Source organism: Cyphomyrmex costatus, unplaced genomic scaffold (assembly GCF_001594065.2).
Source record: "Cyphomyrmex costatus isolate MS0001 unplaced genomic scaffold, Ccosl1.0 scaffold75, whole genome shotgun sequence".
Taxonomy (NCBI): domain Eukaryota; kingdom Metazoa; phylum Arthropoda; class Insecta; order Hymenoptera; family Formicidae; genus Cyphomyrmex; species Cyphomyrmex costatus.
In genome coordinates, this window is record NW_017280322.1 from 2953008 (window position 1) to 2973753 (window position 20746).

A 20746-nucleotide genomic window follows, 5' to 3' on the forward strand; every position below is an offset into this window, starting at 1 on the left:
GACGCTATAAATTATTAATCTAGCCGACGCTAAATATAAGAAATCGACCCCGTCGCGCCGCTTGCACATGCGATCGTCGTATCCGATGTTGCAACGGCTGCAAGCGAAAACGGCGCTGCTCGAGCCATCGAGCCGATGCGTTTGCTCCACGTGTCGCATTAAACTCTATTCATGGCAAAGGACGAGATACCGATATCAGTTGTTCGCAGTGCAAAAACGAAACAGGAAATATGTATATCTAGCATATTCATTTTGTTATATACGCATATTAAGACGTTCCATATCTTTAAATGCCTGCTGTTTACCGCAAAATTACTTCTGCATTTAAAAATCTATGTTTTTTTATTTATCGCAAAATAACACGTGTTATGTTAAAACTTCTCAGTATTATCTCTTAACATGAAAACATCGAGAAAATCTATAATTAAATTTATATTATTTTACATTATATTCAATTATAATTTTTAATAAATGCAGATACACAATAAATACTATTAATATTTACAACGCGAACATTTAAACGTATAATTTTACATCACAATTTTCTCGATGAACATCTATGTCTGTTTCTATCAAGATTCATTTTAATTTCAGTTCAACTTACTCTGTACTTTTTTCTAATTCTGTAAAGAGTAAATTAAACTAAATATTAAAGTAAATTTTCTAGAAACAAACATTACTTGAATAAACGACACATCCCAAAAATCAATGACAAACTGATCAATCTACTCCCCCCCCCTCTTTTCTCTATCTATTTTCTTGAAAAAAAAATATTGCGCATATTTATATGTTCTTGTTTTAGACTGCGCAAGTCGTCTTCTCCTCCATCGCGAAATCGGGCACTCTTTCGATCGTTCGTGAGCGGAGTGTGTCCCAAGCCTGATCTCGTCGCTCGGTGAAACGCTCTTGCAAAACGATTAACCAATCGGGCTCACTCCCCGCACCCAATCTCGCTTGAGTCTCCCACAGCGAACTTCCTCGGTGCGGCAACGATCGATCGGATGCGGGACTCGTGAATCGCGATGAACTGTTTAAGAATTGCGAAGCGGCTCTGACTCGCTCTTAAAATTTCTCTAGAAAGAATTATTTTATACGTACAAATATGAATTTCTCAATTGTACAATCAATTTTTCCAAAAACTCCTTAAAAAGTATCATAAATCCGAATACTTTTTAAATGAAACCTATTTCGGAAACCAGGTAGACCATACTGAGAAAAATTTCTAATTAAAAATAAACGAACCAGGAGATCTTTGATCATATCTCTCAATCAGAATTCTGATTATCTCAATTAGAATCACTTGTAACTTGTTTCTGCAGAATTGCACGATTTTGTGCTTGTTCATTGCTTTTTCATTTTGTGCTCTTTTATTGTGTCTCAAATTTCAAATTCGTACACTTAATTACTCGGTTGTTACACAAGGCTGAAGTGATACGCGTTCTGCTACATTTGGAACTTCTCGAAAGCTGATACGAACTAAACTAATCGAGTGAAAGCGATAATAAAAGCGATACGGGTCAAGAGTAGATTGAACGCCTGACGTGGTCGATCATATAATTGGCGATGAACTTGTTCGCTTTCCGCTATTTAAATTAAAATGAAATTAGATGTTGAAGAGTAAGAAAATATAGATCCATACAAAAATAAAAACTCGGTGTAACATGACCTCTCTGCTCGGATATCATTTTATCGAATTTTAATTCTTTTGTCTCTGTTGCACCAAAAATATATACACGGTAATTGAACTTTATATCGGATATACTTTCGCAGATATTTTAATCTCGCTTTTTCTCTTTCCATCCGTACAAGTGGAAAAAATGATTCGCTCAATTCAATATCCCAGCCACGCATCTCTTAATTCATTTCGCTTGAAATTCCAGAAACGAAAGGAAAATTCGGGTCAACGTGAGAGGAGCAAATGCGATGATAATCCGTCTATAACTCTAGGCAATTATTCCAACGGTTAATAAATGGCCGTTAGCCGATGTATTTCCGACGGAAATAGCCGACGCACCGATTGGCTTGCTGTCATCTTCGGCCGCGAAATCAATTTACCGTAAAGTGGGTGTGTATCCTATACGCCTTAACGCGATAATCTTGTTTGCTGTTTAAGTCAAAACGCCGGAAATCCAGAGACACGGATAAAGTAGTTAGCCAGAAGGTTTTAGAAAGCGGTTAGGAGACTATCGTCTTTAACATTTAGAATTATCTTCTATTCAAATATGTTGAGCAAAATTTGATTAGTCAATTCAAGGATAATTCCAGGTAAAAATTCTGGTTTTTCCAGAACCATCAATTTATTTTCATTATTTAATTAATTTTCATTGATACACACAATATTTTATATATTTTGTATTCAAGTTAAGATTTTATACGAATGAATTAAAACGCTAACAAATTTGAAACAATATTATTTATTGTTTTATAAATAATACCAAACAAACATTCCGTCGACACAAATACAGCTTTTCTTTTTGTTATTTTTTTCTTTTTTCACTCTCTGATTTTTTAACCCTTACTAGTCTAACGTTTTTTCGGCACCTTTAATGGTCTAACGTGGGCCATTCGTGTCTCGGCGTTTTTTAGACATGTTAAAGGGCTTTAAAAAATCTGCAAAAATTCATGGACCTTCATTAATTCTTCAATTTCAAGAAAAAAAAATTTGTATGTCGAAAATAATTATTTTTGTATATAATTTTGTATTAAAAATGGTGGTACCGCGTGTAAAATCACTCGATCACTTAAAAAATCATAACTTCAATCCAAATGAAGCTATCGACATAAATCAAAGTGGAAATTAAAGGTGAAGAGTGTACCTTTTAGGGGACTTGAACGACCCACGTTAGACCATTAAGGGTTAAAATAAAAGAATGATAAATTCCAGGCCAGCCCTGAAATTTCAGGGATTCTCCAAGAATTTTTCAGAATACATAAAATTCCAATATAATTCCAGAATTCAAGGATATTCAAAGACCGCTGGCTGGCTAGACACCATGTTAAATAGAATAAAGTATAATATAGTATAGGATAAAATATACAAAGTGTATCAAAATTTATGATAAATATTTTAGTTCAAGCAATACATATTTATTTTATATATTTGTAAAAAAATAATTTTTTTTAATAAAAAGAGTCTATATTTTGTATATTATTATGTTACAAAAGTTTTATTCATACATACAATAAAATTTTTTCTCATTATCACAAAGGTTCTATGACAAAATCTATACCTACAGTGTAAACAATAATAAAAATAAATAATTATTTATTGACTACTATTCAATCTCAGCTTTATTATTAATCTCATAATATAACTGTTTTTTTTTCCAATATTGTTCTTTTTATTTTCCCTTTTTTTTTGGAAAAAAAAACCGAACAAAATCAGGTTCTTTTCCTTGACTTCATTTTTCCGGAAAATTAAAAACAGTATAACGTCAATATTTTCGTATTAGATTTTTCATCTCCAGATGTTACAAAGAATGTTCAAAAATACAATGTAGTTATAAATTGTAGTAATACAAAACAATTACAAATAAGTAATTTTGACTACTTTGATGTTATTTAAACCAAACGCTTGTGAAATGTCAAAAGAAATTTTCATGTTTCAAAAAATATGATGGTGACATACGTAGCTCACGGTAGATCGTTTGCTTTGATGAGGATTTTAGTTTAGAAAGTGTCCTATCTCAGAAAACAATTAACTACCCTTTTATCGATAATCAACAGATTGTTAGCGCCCCAAATACTTCCCAAAATAAAATGCAGGTAAAGGCACTTGTGACATCCCGCACACATTTTTCTCTCTCGCTGTGATAAATTTTTATTCGTGCAGAAAAGCATTAAATTCTTAAAATATCAGGAACGACCCGCGTATTGTAAAATGATTAAAGCGATAGCAAAAAGTATCGCGTGAATTAACGAAATTATCGACATGCAATAACGCACAGCTGTTGGAATGGAGATACGAAAGATTCACAGAAAAGAAAATATAGATTAGATAATAGTTAGACAAAGCTATAGCTTACTGGACAAGCTCAACATCTATAACTAAGAAGATTTAATGATTCGACAAAGAAATTATGTCTGTAAGTAATCATGAGTATATGCTAATTCAACTAATTCTTCACTACAATAAAAATTGCTGATGTAACAAGTTTTCTTAATTACAGCAACAAAAGTACGCGCCATTTTAGCAAGCGTGTTTTGTTAAAAATTTTAATCTATATATTGGATCGATTTTCATAGAAAGTTACTTTTGCCATGCTATTGCAACAAATGTGATCGTCAAGAATCGTTAATTTTATTCACAGTCGTACAACTCGCTGATACTTTCACAGAGAAAACTGACTGTATATCACGACTGTAGATTTGCTAAATCAGTGAAGCTTTTAATTGTTTTATCAAATCTTTTCTTTCTGAGCGTGGTACATCTTTAATCGCGAGTCTACCATGAGAATTTCATCAGTTCAATTATATCGATATAGAATCCGATAGAAATATATTCGGAGGATCAAGGCTGAAGCATTCATAACGAATGACTAGGAAATACCACGAGTGCGTAAAAAATGTCGAGTCGGAACTGGTCCAGGAGCACCAAAATTAATCGAACTTCAGAAGATGGATTCTGCCATTTTGCCAACATCTAACGGTGATTTCGCGAGCCAAGCGAGAGCCGGTCGCCGGACGAAGTCCGAAAAGCCGACCGGGTTCTCTCTTTCTCTCTCTCTTTCTCTCTCACTCGGCAGGTCGTCGGGCGAGCGCTCGGACGAGGAAAAAAGGAAGGCGCAGAGATAAATCGCGCTACGAAACGCTGCTCTTCGATCGCGAGGCGCTCGCTCTCGCAGCCGAGCTGTGTGAACCCGGCCCGTAGGTCTCGTCTCGTCCCCCTGCCCCGTAAAACCACCCACTAGTATTATCTACAGGGTGTACCGAAGAGCAACTCACAAACGCTTACGGAAAATTGTCGAATTTTTCCTTGACAAAGATTGTCGGGCGACGTGATGTTTCAAAAAAAAGAAAGGATAATCCAGATTCATTTGCGATGCTGCAAAATATAAAATATATTCTCGTAAATATATTTACAAAGTTGTCATAAATTCCTTATCCTCAAACTTCATAACTTTTCCCTAATTTCCAAATAAAATTTCACAATTTTCTCAAATACTTTCAATATTTTGTTAAGAGTATAATGTAGCAGTTTAAATTATTATTAATGTTACTGACATTATATTTGCATTTAAATGTTAAGTTAGTACTCCAAATGTGCGTAGACGTGATGTACGCAATTACATTTTTTTTTAAGACAAGAATTTTAATTTTCTATAAGAAGGTTTTGCAAAATTCCCTGACTTTTTATGGCAACCCTGGTTTATAACATAATTAAGTTCAGCTGAATGAGTACCGTTATTTAAAAAAAAAAAAAAGTAAAAAATACGCCTAGCTGGGGAAACGCACAGAATAATTCCATCTGTCAAAAATGTTTAACGGGTGTTAACCGTAAAAATGTATCTAGTCGAGAATCTAATTTGTGACGAATATTCACGAGTACAACCGTCGTGTAAACGTACAGGAAATAATTACGGAACGCACCGAGACGTGTCTTTTTTCCGCGACGCCCTGTAGGCCTGATCGCGGCTAGAGAGACGGAGAGAGGGAAGGAGGCTGAAGGCGAGGGCGCGCAGAAGAGAGAAAGGGAGACGCGCACGCAACGCATACAGTCTCGGTTGGCACGTAGGGATCGAGCCAACACAGAGGCCGACTTTAAAATTGACTGCGGGTGACCGAGAGAGCCGAGCAGAGCCGAGCCGAGCGGGCCGGACCCCTTGACAGCCATGCGAACAAGTCTCGGTTGCGCGATAAGGACCCGGGGAACGCGCGCGCGCTGTTGCTAGCCCGGGTCGGAGTCAATTTCAGACTCGGGAGGAAAGAGAGAAAGCCTGTTCAGGTCCCTTCCCCTAATGCCTTCAACCCGTTAACCCCCGGAAAGGCTTAGAAACGCCCGTAACTGAGAGTTTGTTCGCAAACGAGATGTTGTCGAGGTTCAAGAATTCCTCTCTCTTTCTCTCTCTCTCTCTCATCTTTTTCATTCGTATTCTTTGTAATTTGTCGAACTTATCACAAACCAATCTTGAATACACGCGTTAATTTGTTATCATTATTAGTCTTGAAGCAAATAAGTGATTCCAATTATTCCAAATAGTCAATAGTCAAATCAGTAGCATCGCCTGACAAAGCAAAGGATGCTTTGTAGCAAGGTTTGCCAAATGTGCCGCAAAAATTTTGGAGAAGGTAAAAGAAGCAAAATAATTTAGGAAGGACCGAAGTGTGGCGCGAAATAAAAAATATTTCGAAAATCATAAAAATTATCTCAATTATATTGTTTACCCGCATTATAATCAACGATATCAGCATTGTAACTAAAGTAACCAAACTATTTTTAAAACGATAACTAATAAATAGAATCTTCAGAATTTTACTTTTCAGTTATAAATACATTTTTGAAACTTTTTACTTTTTATTTTCTTGTTAGCGGTATCTAGTCAGATTCATGTTGGGCGCTGAAGCGTGTGCACTTAATTAATGTATCCCGAGAAATTTGACTCGTTATTTAATGTGCCGTAAATGGAGAAAGATTAAAAAGCGCTATGTAAAACCTATTTTGTAACTGCATAAGCGTACACACAAAAAAATCCACTGTACGCAAATAATAATTACTTGTTTCAATTTTTTAAAAATTTATTTCATTCAAATATTCTCCTTCATATTCGACTGTGATTAATAAATTCTTACAACTACCTACAAGTACACTTTTACGCAATTATAAGATGGACTTTACAGGCATCTATTCCTCAGATTTCACGAACGATCGAGGAAGTTCCGAGCGTTACGTTCAGCTTCGTTTTGTTTTGTGTGTTTCCCGGTTCTACAATATCCTCCGCGATTCTTAAGCGGAAACGCACAGTGAGAGGGGAGAGTCGTTTCCGTGACGTTGCTACACCTACTTGTTTCCCAAAGGCTGGCGTTCTACACGCGGAACAGCACCTGTATACGTCGTGTTGCGGCCAGTTAGGGTTAAGTTAGAGTTACGTTACATTATATTACTTTGGCCGAATAACCTTACGAAACATTACAGTCGCCCGAAGTCATATGGCTTGGGCGTCATATGTTTACGCGCTCCGATTTCTGAAGCAGATCGTTCCGCGACCAGATGTCCCATGCACAAGTGTGACGAAATAATTCCATAAGGACGAAATTTATACCGTACTACAGAAAGTAAATTCAGTTAGGTATTAATGATAAAAGAAATTAAATTAATTTACATTAATTTTAAAATGCTCTGGGTTGTCGTGTTTATTTATATATACAAAGTGTCTAAAGTCTTACGTACAAAGTCTAAAGTTTTCAATATCTTTATATAAATATTGTCACAATTCAATCGTAATAGCGATAATAAAAATATTTTTTTTAAATTCTTTAACGTTTTGCACACAAAATTGTTGACTGCACTTTGCGTCTATACTTAAAAAAATTCTAGAAAAGGATTTTTAAATAGATAAAAATACAATTAAAAGATGAATTACAGCACCGTAAATAATAATAATATATAATATACATTTTTTAAAATATAGATACATTTAATAATAAGTTTTATAAACCATGATGACGTGTAATCTACACTCATATTTTTTATATCATACAATTATATGTAGTATAAGGTACAAATAATTTTATGAGCTTAGCGTATACGAAAATAACATAATTTATGGCATATTTTTCAAACTTTAGTATAATAATCGCGACTCGTAAGTCAGTTACGATAGCGTTAAATTTCCGCTAAATAGCGTCGAAGTAAAAAACGAAATATTTAAAGGTCGGCAAGATCTCTGTTTTGACATGCAAAGGGCCAAGGGCCAAGGTGCACGTCGATCGCGATAGCAAGTCGGATCCGCCTGTTATCGAGGGATAAAGGTGTTGGAGACGATATGACCGAGAAACCAAGTGACCCGGCGATATACACGCGAACGCCGGAGAGTTAACGGCGTTTGTCCGCGCCTCCGTGTACGCTCTCCTCGTTGCCCGAGTCACCGCGGTGTCCTCCACGCCGGCGCGGCGGAACGAGCGAGGAACCGTTCCAGGACGGGGGACCCGGTGTGCCAAGTGCGCGAGAATCCGGGTTGCGATCGCGGTCGCGACGGAAAAACCAGACGGCGGCGTATTCCGTCGGTCGTGCGCGAACACCAGCTGGAAACTCCACTTGTCGAGGCGGCAGATGGAAGCCTGAACCCGAACCTGTTTTCATTTCTATCGAATAAATCTGATTCGCAACAAAATTTGAGAAATAAGTTTATCGTATTTCTATTTTGTACATTACACATTTCAAGTCAAAGGTTTGGAAATATACTTTCAAATAGACTTTTACAAAAAGAAAAAAACGATTTTGCTGTTTATAAAAATTTAAGTAAATATAGATATGAAAATAACATTATTCAACCATTAAAAATAATTATGTTGAAAATTCAAGCACGAGTAATATTGCAAAAAGAGAGTTTTAGCATTTTCGCAACCAGTTTAAGCATCCTGTAATTATTTTTATAGTCCAACAAAATTATTTTCATCCGTAATTAAATTTTTTAGGTACTTTGGCAAAACCGTTCTTTCGTGTGGGATTATTCATTCAAGTATCCGTATCAATGTTTTTTAATAATTTTTCAAATCCAATACATTATGTTGGATCTAAAGAATTATTGTTAAAAAAACATTATTTGAATAAATAATTCCAAAATGTCAATTTTTTTAATGTTTCCAAATTTTTGGCCTGGAATGTTTAATAATATCACATGAATTTTATATTGTATAATTCCTAGTAACCACACAGAAAATATTTTTCCTTGTTATCAAAAGGGAAAGAGTAGACGGAATTTATCGGACCTTTCACGCGAATTAGTGATGCGTTTTCGCGACGACGAAGATAAAAATCATACTGATAACTACTCATTACGGCACTGGGCGCCGTAAGACCACTTGATTAGTATCCATCACATGCGAGTGCAGGACACGAGAGTTCAACTTTAAACTTACCAACAATCCGGTTTCCACGCTCGGCAGCAACGTTAGCCGACTGTCGTTCTGTAGGCCGTTTTCCGCGAGCGTTCCTTCGCGCAGCTGCCTGGAACAAGAATATCGACGAGGATGGTTAGCATGTTTGTTTGATAAATGCAGTTATAGATAATATCTTGTTATTTAAAATATACGCTAAAACTATTTATCGTAGAAATATCGTAGAACTTTAGGAAATGTACTTATCTAAGAATCATTGACAATTATATTTCAATTATCACATAGATTGAATCTTTAACCATATGCTAGATATTTAATAATACATCACAGGCAACATACTTTAATAGAAATTAAATATTATTTTCTCTTTGGAAGTTTTCTGGAAAAATATTAAATTAACGATCAATCTATATAATATTGGGCTATTGTGTGAATATTTCAGTTTCAGTTTATAATTGCATTTCAAGTTCGATAATTCAATTAAAAAAAAAATCTTTCTTTGAGTGTAGAATTATTTCTTTCAATCGATATATTATCGGTTTGATTTTTACTTATAATTAGAAAAATTAGCTTCCGATTCTTCAATACGTACATATATAAAATGAAGAGCTGTCTATATATTAATAAAGAATTGTCATATATAATAATAATTCATAGTTAATTGCCAAAGTATGCCTTACTTTTACGCAAGTTGTTTAAAGCCAGTTTTAAAAGGCTCCGTAAAATTTTAATTCATTTAAGAAACTGGTTTCATTATACTGGCTGCATTATAACGAAAGGATTCGTTCCGTAAAATCGTTACGGTTCTCTCACGAAAGAGTTTCTCGTCGCATCTGTGAACCATTTTCAGAGAAAAGAGGCCCGAAACTCGCAATATAGAACCGTACGATAGAACCGAAAAGATCGGCGTCGCTTGCAAATATCCCATTCGAGCGAGTGTTAAACGAGAGCTGTCACAGTTTGGCACTTCGAAAAGCGGCATGATGGAAGAAAGCGATACGACGCGCGACGGATGGACCGCATGAAGCAGGCATGAAGAGGTGGAGAGAAGGGAGTCAGTCGTGTGGCAGTCGATGAAAAATACTTATATGCAACAGTCGACAGAATTGGGTCGCGATCGTTTTGCCTCGCCTCGGCATAACATCCCGATCTATATATCGGTTTCTCTCGGCTTTCTAAATAAATCGCAACGGACATGAAGTCGTCATTTCTCTATTTTGAAGCCTCTTGAAATGCGCTCGCCGTTGCGAAAAACATGCGATTTGTACCGATTTAATAATTCGCATCTCTCTCTCTCTCTCTCTCTCTCTCTCTCTCTCTCTCTCTCTCTCGCTCGCTCGCATACAAAAATCTATTGCACAATATACGTATATAACGTATATACTGCTAATTTCATAATGTCAAAAATTATACCCAATTTGAATTATTTTTAATCACTGATTCAATTCATATGTCATTAATTTAAACAAAGCAAAATTAAGCAATTTAAAAAATGTATTAAATTTATTATTGTGATTATATATTTACTAAGTTTATCATTTATTATATAAATTTACCAACTTTATTATTTACTAAATACATATCGTTAATATAGATGTTATTTACGATAAACTAACAGAAATAAATTGATTTACATTTTGACACACAGTAGTTAAAAAAATTCTTGCATATTTATAAAAACTTTGTCAAATTTTTACTATCAAAGAAGACGGATTGTATTTTACTTATTTTTTATAAATTTAACTCTGGAATATTGATGAATTTTTTTATGCAGTTTTTTTTTAACAAAATGTTATTTAATTTAAAAAATAAGTTATCATTGTTACTTTAATATAAAAAAATGTACTGCAGCGTTTTCATATGCAATTTTTTTCCATGAATAATACCATCGGGCTTTTGTCCGCTTCGCATGATTGCATCAACTCTAATCTTCCATCGCTGGCCAAGTTGGACTTTGAAAGCATAGTCAATATTGTAATAGGTTTCAATAGATAACTTTAATCCTAGCATCCTACTCATATTTTTCCTACATTAACTCTGGGTGAAGATGAGCAAAAACTTTTTATATATTTTAAATGTTTACTTTATAAACAGCAAAAGGTGCGTGAGAATAAGTGAATTTATTGTAACATTAAATTGTAATATAAAGAATAACTTGTAAAATGTTAAACAAAATCTTGTTGAATGTGTCAAAAGAAAAGAAGGACGTTTCGTCGGACTTTGCGACTTATATTTCTGACAATCAAAGTCCACCGCGACCCGGTTCGCACGCACGTCGCTATCGCGAGGCTGCTGATGCAACCGCTACCGCGGAGCGGAAATCGACCGAAATAAACACGCGTGCGTGTAAACGCGCGTGATAAAAAGCTGCGCTCGAGCAATGAGCGGAAGCACGGAGCCCGAGCGCTATCATTTTTTTTTTCTAGGGAAGGGAGACAGCAAAATCGGCTAACTATATTACGGCATGCAGAAAATGGGGCAATGTTATAAAATCGATTCTTATCTCTAACATTATCCTTTGTGCGGTCAGATTGAAACGGAACTTTCTCATCTCATTGTAATAGTCAGCGTATCCGTACGTTATTTAATTTTAACGCTGTAAGATATAATTAAGGCAAAAATAATTATCTATTGTATTATATATATATTACGTCTAATTTAACATAAATAAAAGCTAACCATAAATAACCTATTTTTTGTCTATTTCAGACCTACATCACTTTTGTTCCTTTTACTGAGACCTTTTTATTTATATAAAAAGAAAATTACGCAGTGACGCGGCTAAAAATATCTCATTATCGACCAGTTAGTGTCAAAGCGAATCAACTACGAATATCGGCAGAAGTGAGATAGAACTCACTTCGGCCGATATTCGTAGTCGATTCTTACATTTAAGACAGCCTCAAGCACAGACTTAAGATGTCATAAATCAATCATGGAATAATATTAGCATCTTAAAATATTATATATATTTAAGAGAATCACGGGATAAGAATATTACAGCATTCAATTAATCGTTTTCGGTGTGTCTGAAGTTTCACCGAGCGCGGGATTGCAGCGATTATGATATCCAGTGATAACTTCCGGTAACCGTGCACGATTATATCGCGATAGTGTATATGCGCGCATGCAACAAGACAATAACGCGAGTCGTGATACAAATCCACGGCCTCGGCTGGCATTGACGATACCGCGATAAGGTGATCGTGATCGTGCGCTGTGGCACGTAAAAAAAAAAAAGAAAGAAAAAAGAAAAGTCCCGATAAGAAAACACCGACCTAGAAGATTAGACCGCACGGCTCCCGGTAACGTCGCCGGATATCGCGAACCCCGTTTCCATTGGCGACCGTCGTCACTCGTTGGACCTCGATCGAAGGAACGAGACCTTGCCGCATATAAATAAGACGATGTTACTCCTATTTATTCTAATCAGGCTGAGCGCTATTAAGATTACATTTGCCAAGCTCGCAGAACCAAATGAGCAGAATAGAAAAAGATCTTTTGAATGATTTAATGCTAATTTGTGCTACAAAAGATAATTTTGTAGTACATGTCATTTAAAAGAAATGTAAAAATTATATTTTTCGTAGCTATATGGTTAATCATTTAAATTAATGAAGAATAACATTTAAAGTGTTATCACGCACTACAAAAATATTAGTTTAGCTTAGCGATTAATCGTAGCTAAGACAATTTTTACATTATCATCCAGTTAATGTAAGAGTAAGCCCAAGTCACAAGTTAACCAGATAATGAAAACCTAGTCCTATAAATGTGTAATGAGTTTTAAGAAACTGACCAATTATAGGCGACTATTCTTCTCACATTCGACTATGATTCATCAATTTCTTAAGACTCATGGCTTGCTACATTTATGGTGTTTCGAGATTCGTCGAATTCGTCTTGAGCAACTTTCACGATCTCAAGTCCACCCTCCTACACCGCACGATTTCATTTCAATGGTTTTGCCAAAAGAGAAAAATCGTCACTCTTATTTTTCACGCATAAATAAGACGATATATGATCCTAGAAAGCGAGTCGGGTCCGAAGACGGGGGCGAGACGCGACGTCTCTAACGTCATCGACGCGACGAAGGCGTGAAGAATGTGCTGCACACCGTTCGGATATAAACGAAAAAGCGGGGGACGAAGGCGACAACGGGCGATCGTTGCCTCGTGCCAGAACGTCCCGTACATGCGTCGTGCACTCGGGTTATTGCACCCTTAGACCATTCCTCGAGTGCCAAAAGCCCCGCCGTTATCTCGTGCCTTGACGAATGGCCGAATCTTGTACGTTCGTATTCCTCAGTCCTCGGACATTGGCCAGATAAAAGTCTGAGTGCGTTATCTCAATCCGTGTTTCGTCCCCTCTTTATCTTCTATTCCCTTATCGTCCAGCTCCCGCGTGCAGAACGAACTCTCGTTTATTTATTCGCCAGTATTTACCGGTGACGTGTAAAACGGTGACTTGTCTCCAACCAGGTAAGCCAAAGTCAAATGACTGTCGATGAATACCGGGCTGAATAACGCAAGAACAAATCGTATTTCAATCGTCGAAATATCATCTGCTTGTATTTACAAACTTGAGGCAAAACATTCCGTTGCGAATTTAACGTCAAATATACCTATATGTCGATGTTTGTTTTCAAGTCGCATTGCTCCTCTTAACCTTTAAGTAAATAGGTGAATTAAAAATATATGCAGATGAGAGGTAAACAATTTCGAATATATTTTCGATTTTATATTTATATTTTTAACATCAAATATAATAGTATTCAATTTGAATTATTTTTAATCACTTTGGTAGGACTAATTTTATATATTCATTTAACTAAATGAAGTTTTTACAATTTAAGAAAGTGTACTAAAATTGTCTCAAATTTAGTTTATTATTTAATTTGTGAATCTCTCTCTCTCTCTCTACATTCATAGACGTTGTTTACTTTGAAACTAATCTCAGATAACACACTTTTGACACACTTGGAAGTTAAAAATAATAACATGTTATTTTTCTCGAGGAATTGGATTACTATTGTTCCTTTGATAGTGTACTATTGTTACAATTTAATTAAATTTACCTTTATGAGAAAAAAAAATGTGTAAAAATAATGAACTTTGAGACTTTTAGACACCTCGGCAATATTCATTATTTTTCCTTTTTAAGAACAAAGTTTTAAAGAAAATAAAACTTTGGATGCTATTCCTATACCTACTTAGAAGGTAACAGATAAAATTCTTTCTGAAACCTTTTCCAAACAAAATTCAGACGCGAATGAATACTAAAAATCTAACGGTCTGTTTATTTCTACACTAGACTGTACTAGAACTTTCTCACTTTCGCGAAATATCAAACGTGTATCAATTTCACTTAAATTCTAAAAGTATAATATACATATATTACATATACTGTACTAGTTCAGCTACAGTGTCACCTCAAGTATCGTCGACGAAAGCGAGATTCGTTCGTTCAATGAACGATCGAGCGCTCTCTCGTTATACGTTTCTGCATTCCGTGCAACTGACACCGGGAGATTACGCCGTACGGGGTAACGCCCCGCTCCACCCACCCTTGGTTGCACTTTTGTGCAACGTGCCAGACCACGTTGGGAATCCTCTAGACGGCACTATCGTTTTCCTTCGACGGCGAGCGGCAATTCCCATTGCGAAATCGCGGCGCTACCGGACTGCGGGCATGTAGGATCGACGTACAAGAGCCGAGAGGGGAAGAGAAAAAGGCGAAACTCCACGGCCTTGGCGAATATGCATCTTGCATCGATCACGAGATCGTTCAAGTGATATCGACTTGAGTGTATTCGTAAAATGGGTGTTGCTTGGGACTGACGGTTGTTTTAACTTTCATCTGTTTCTCGACAAATCTAATATATTGTATATATACTTAAAAATGAAACGTTCGGAATAATCATATTGATTGCCAATGTCATCGGAATGATAGCAGATTAATTACAAATATTATGTTTGTTTAACACTAATGAAGAATGGCGTTTCGATGAAACTAAATAGAATTTCGAATTATCGCAGAAGTTTTGTTTATTCTCACCACAATGTCATCCTGTTGGGTATTTTAGTTGATTTTAAGCAGAATATTTGTCTAATGTAAGCGTAGGAAAATTATAAAATGATCACTCTTTTTAAAACGTTCAAGAATCTGGAAAGAAAAAATGCAAATAAGTGGAATATTTGACTCTCGACTTCGTCTGAGCTCAAAAGAGCAATTTCGTTAAGATAACGCTTGTATTTTTTTAGTACGTCTCTTGTATGCCATGCCTATTTTTGCACCCGGCGTGAAATTACATTGGAGATCACTTCTTGATCTCATCGACAGCGATAGGACGAGATATAAAAAGACCGAGACATACGTCACCCACGCGACCCACTTCGAAGTCAACAAAATAAAATTCGACATAAAAATATTAATAAAAGCCACGTCGAATCGGTGTGGAAAGCGGCGCTTGGCAGTTTTGGAATATATCAGCATTCATAAACTTATTATCGGCCATCCATTTCGCTCTTTCTTTTTCGAGAATTATGGCAATACTGCTGTTTGTCAGCGATTCCGCAAATGTTAAACACGCGTCGGGATCGGAAGCGACTTGTGTCGATTAATACACGTTTAAAACGATTGCAAAAACGACGAGCGCTGAATATTCCCACGTCGGCATTTATGCGAATATAGCGACACGTGGCTCGTGTTGCGAGAATAAATTTTACGCAATTAAATTTTGCGGCGGATTCTCGCGAGAGAAGATTATAACAGGGTCTAATCCACGCATTAATTGAGCAATTGATTGCGCGATGATTTAGCGACTGCGCGACCATTTAATCGAACTGCTCAATAACAGAGACGATTGAACGCACGCACATCTCGAGAGAATTATGCGAGAAATTGAATAATTATAATAATTAAAGTGCTAAATCTGTAAAAAGTTCAATTATATGTAACTATTCAAATATATCTACTATATTTAAATATTATATTTAATATATGTAAAATTAATACATTTAATTATATTAAAATTGAAAATTATTTATTATAATTTTAATCAAATTTAATATAATATAGAATATTATTTAATTATATTAAATATTATATTTTAAGATTTCTGTTCAAATCAATACAATATGTCTAATGAGAAATAATATTTTTAAATATGGCGTAATTATCTGCCGTATGTGTATTAATTTTTTTAAACATAATTAAAAAGAAGGTCAAATTCGATCAAGACGAGTTTTGGTACTTAATAATATCTACTTCTGTGTGAATTTTACGATCTTTTCTTTATTAGTATTCTATAGTTATGGAAATGGATGCCCTCTTCAGGCAAACGTTTTTATCGCAGTGTATTGATAACGTTGTATACACGTTGGATTTATCAAGAATGATATCTTATATGTGCTTGGTTCGAAAATGGAGGTTTCGCTTAGTCGACAATTTGTCAAAACACACGTTATCTCGACATTGTAATTCCTAAACTCGCTCATTATTAATAACCGAGTCCGAAGTGTATGATGAATATATCCAATATTCGAATAAATAAATAAATAATAAATATGAATACGAGTATGAATAGAATCTTTTATTCATGAAAAATAAATACTTTTTATTTGGTTTACATAAATACAAATATATTTATGAATATATAATTATGAATATTTTCTATTACACATTCACTTCTATCCTGTGATCAGAACCACATTATTTAATACATCCTTTAGTAAAAGCATCGGTAATAACTTTCATTTTTTTCTCGATGCATAATCGTATTACCCAACTTTAACAAAGCTCAAAAGCAGAATATTTTATGGATCGTAGTCAATTTTACGGACTGTAGCCAACAGTTTAAGCGATTATGCTTGCTTACAAATAAGTCAAGATAAGAAAATACACGTATATGTATGTATATCTGTACCAGAAGCTAACAGATCCCTAGCAACCTTGCTAAGAGTATAGAGTACGCATCTTCGTGATCCTATATCCAATTCAAATTTTAAGTAGAAAGCTAAAGTTAATAGAATAGAATTTAGCATATGAAAGCAGTAAAATAAAATCACCATAAAAGCATATCTGAATATTTACTACAAATCATTAGTTATGGTTAAGGAGAAAAGATTGTTCATATTAAAACTTTTTTAGTTTACATTTCAGGATTGCCACAAATTCCTAAAATATTATAACTTTTCCCTGTGATTTCCGGATAAAATTTCATGATTTTTCCTGATACTTTCAACAGTATTTCGAAATTTTTTGTATTTTCATCCTGATTTGAAAACCATCAAATTTATTGAGATAGCAATGTAAATTAATTAATGCTGCTAACATCGCTTCCATTTAATTATTATTAAAGCGATATAGTATTCTAAAACTGCGTAAATGGATGTATACACATTAGATTTTTTAAACTCTCAAGAATTTCATTTTATTTTTTTTTAAATTTGCAAAATTTCTTAACTTTCTGTGACCGCTTTCAATTTCGGATTTTATGGCAATCTAGATCATAAAATGTTCAGAAATAAATATTTTTCAAAACCCACAGTTTTAAATAAATACATAAATAAATGTTTTTTAATTATAAAAATTTTGCATAAATAAAACACATGTAATCTCAATTACAAGTTTCCAATATTCATCCGACACGTTGAAGTAATTTCTTTCTCGATTCGAGGTTTCGTTCGCGACGCACGTGCGCGCGCGCGAGTCGATAAAACGGCGAGCGAGACCGGTATAATTTCGCTGAGTACAGATTTCGATGCTACCGAGGCATGCGAAAATTCCCTTCTCTCTCCTTCCAATATTCCTCGAAATTCGCGCCCCGACAAGCGGAAGCCGAGAGGAACGCAGGCGAGCGGACCTCGTTACGCGGAGCGCGGCCGAGCGAGCTTAACGGGTTTTCGTTCAAGATCCCGATCCGATCCAATCCGATGCGTGTCGCTGACCTTTTACGCTCGGCGATAAAAAAAAAGTAGCCGCCTTACGCCGCGATAACGCCCGTGCTCTTCGTCATCGCGATATTTTGAATCGAAACTCTGGGACGTGCGAGAGCCAATACGAGCGTGCCCGGTGAACGTAACGCGAATGTTTCGCGCAACATCGAGCATCCGCCTTTCGTCGTCCTGCCTTTATTCGTAGCGGTATATTCCCGGCTTTTTGTATAAATTAAACTAACGGACACACTTGGCGTAATCGCGAAAACACAGAGCGCGAAAAATAGCACAGCCGATCGCGCTCAGTTTGGCAGAACGTTCGATAACAGAATCTGATATTTTTTCGGAGTATCGCGATATAAATCACGAGTAATAAGGTAATACAAATACAAGAGAAAGTGCGGTATCGTTGCCTGTAGATTACGATGAATGAATAAAGAATCTACCGCAGGCGTAAGTGCGTGCTCCATTTAAGCCTACGTAACGCAAATAGATTAGGGGATTTCGTAGAGAAAGAGAACGTAGTTTAAAAGAGTCTAACAATTTGAATCTTTCAGACTTATCCTTTAAATATCTTACACATGTGTGCTTAACGTCAATGCAGTTTGGAAAATAAAAAATATAATAATAAGTATGACGGTTAAAAAAGCTGAATACAGATCTAAAAATAAGTTTGATTAAAATAATTATGTATTGGAAACTAAAAAATGATGAGCAATGCTGCAAAAAGTTGATATTTTCATAGCCAATTTGAAATTCCAACAAAATTATTTTTAGATCTGATGTATTCAGCAAACATTTAAATCTTTTAGTAAAATCATTTTTCTGTGTATAAAAAAGAATGTATTAAGTACATTTTAATCCAAATTTGCAGTTGTAATATAAAAAAATTGAATTGTTTGACATTTTTGACAAAAGGAATTAAAATTGATTGGATTTAATATAGATTCACCGAATTCCAGAGGATTAATAAATATTATACAATAAAGTCTACTCTCTCTAAATATTTTAAAGTAAAATTTCATTCCAAAAGACTGAAAATTGAGCTAGTCTCTTTAAAAAAAATTTAAAAATGTTCCCATTCTGGAAAGTGTTAGAAATTTTCACTCTTTTAAAGTAAGATAATTCTTTCTCCTCAGATAGAATCTTATTCCAACAAGCAAGTAAAATCTCATTAAAAACAAAAATAAAAACTTTTTCAAGGGTGAAAATATTCTTTTTCTTTTTCAAAGACCGATTCAATTGTCACTCTAAGAGATTAGAGAGTACATACTCTCAATATGAATTATACAATACTCTCGTCATATTTGATTGTGATTGATCAATTCTTACAACGTTTACGACTATTATAGAATAGGCATGTTAACACAGCGTAAAACATTACGATGGAGACGTCACGTGGATGAGTCGCGACACGCGCATTTTCCTGGATGGTGGCAACTCTTTTTTATATTATTTCTTAATAGGATCCAATCTTCGCTCTCTCGTACCGTGCGTCGTCGCCATGGTTAAACGCGTCACATCGACAGCGTGCGAACGGCGTTTATAAATGCACCGCGTCGTCGTCGCGGTCGAGATGCAGCAGCGTAAACGCGATCTTACTCGCGAAATGCGACACGTGAGATTTCCACGTGTGAAAAAAGAACCGTATCTGCGTAGACACAGAGCGCCTCGGGAAAATCTATTCTTAGAAACATGGCGGGAGTCAATAACCCGCGACTTTCAACAAGTGCCACACTGTCTAATTGTAAGATATTAGCGCCGTAACGCGATCACACGCGTTTATATCAGCGTCAAACAAAAACGTAAGGTTTCCTTCTGGATCGATAGACCAAGGGGCCGGGGGGAGGGGGAGGTGGACAAAGAGGCTTAAAATATTCGGCCAAGTGAACCTTTCTAAAATGAGACCCACGTAAATAAGCGCGGTGGAAGACGCGATATAGGGCCGAGACCCTCCTCTTACAGCGTGCGTTTATACTATAAATATTATCGTTCTGCTTCTCTGTCGCTATCGGTTACGCCCGCTGCCTCGGAGAGAGGTCAGGCGCGGAATATATTCGTGCGAACGGAACAAACACGTTTGTAATCGCGAGACGCCTTGTCCCGTTTGCTCGACGCTTTATGCCGCGCTCATTTCGCGAGCATATCGAAGCGTAATGTCGCAGATAAATCTCGACTTCCTTATGATACACAAGACGCCTTAAATAGATCATTCCGCGAACCCATTCGACGAGCTTCGTCTATAGACCCTTCGAGGAACTGAAAATTCATCTCTCCTTGACAATCGAATGCGTCATTGTATACCAATTTTCAGTAAATATCTATAAGTCCAGATGACATTTATGACAGCTTTGGTGAAATAATTTCAATCAAAGGTCCAATTAATACATTAATCAAAACCAACTAAATGCTTACTTTACTTTTCATATCTTACTCTAATTATTACACACAAAATGTGGGGCTGGTTATTACTATTTTATATTTGATAATATTTTTACTGAATATTGTATCAATAAACAAAATACATTTGATAGTTGCAGTTATCAGATTTTTTCCAGTGTTAATTAAAAAGCTATCAGTATCAAAAAGCTAAATCTGAAATTAAGTTCTATCAGTAATAAAACTTTTAACGAAGAGTTATGATTTTATTTAACAAGATATTATTTAAAGTTGAGATTAAATGATTAAATCCGCTTTTGAAAGGCTTACGCCCTTTCTTTGTACTCAGAATAAAGCAATCACTCAAGCGC

The 20746-nt window shown here is 35.5% G+C and overlaps 1 protein-coding gene across 1 annotated transcript in view; it reads right to left on the reverse strand.

The window, feature by feature from the left end:
- The window catches only part of LOC108781027 (midnolin-A), a 41785-nt gene that overhangs the window by 5801 nt on the left and 15238 nt on the right, over positions 1–20746 (reverse strand). Inside the window, exon 2 of the mRNA XM_018548890.1 lies at positions 9079–9166. The gene's annotated coding sequence lies outside the window, so the exon portion shown is untranslated. The remainder of the gene's footprint in view (positions 1–9078; positions 9167–20746) is intronic.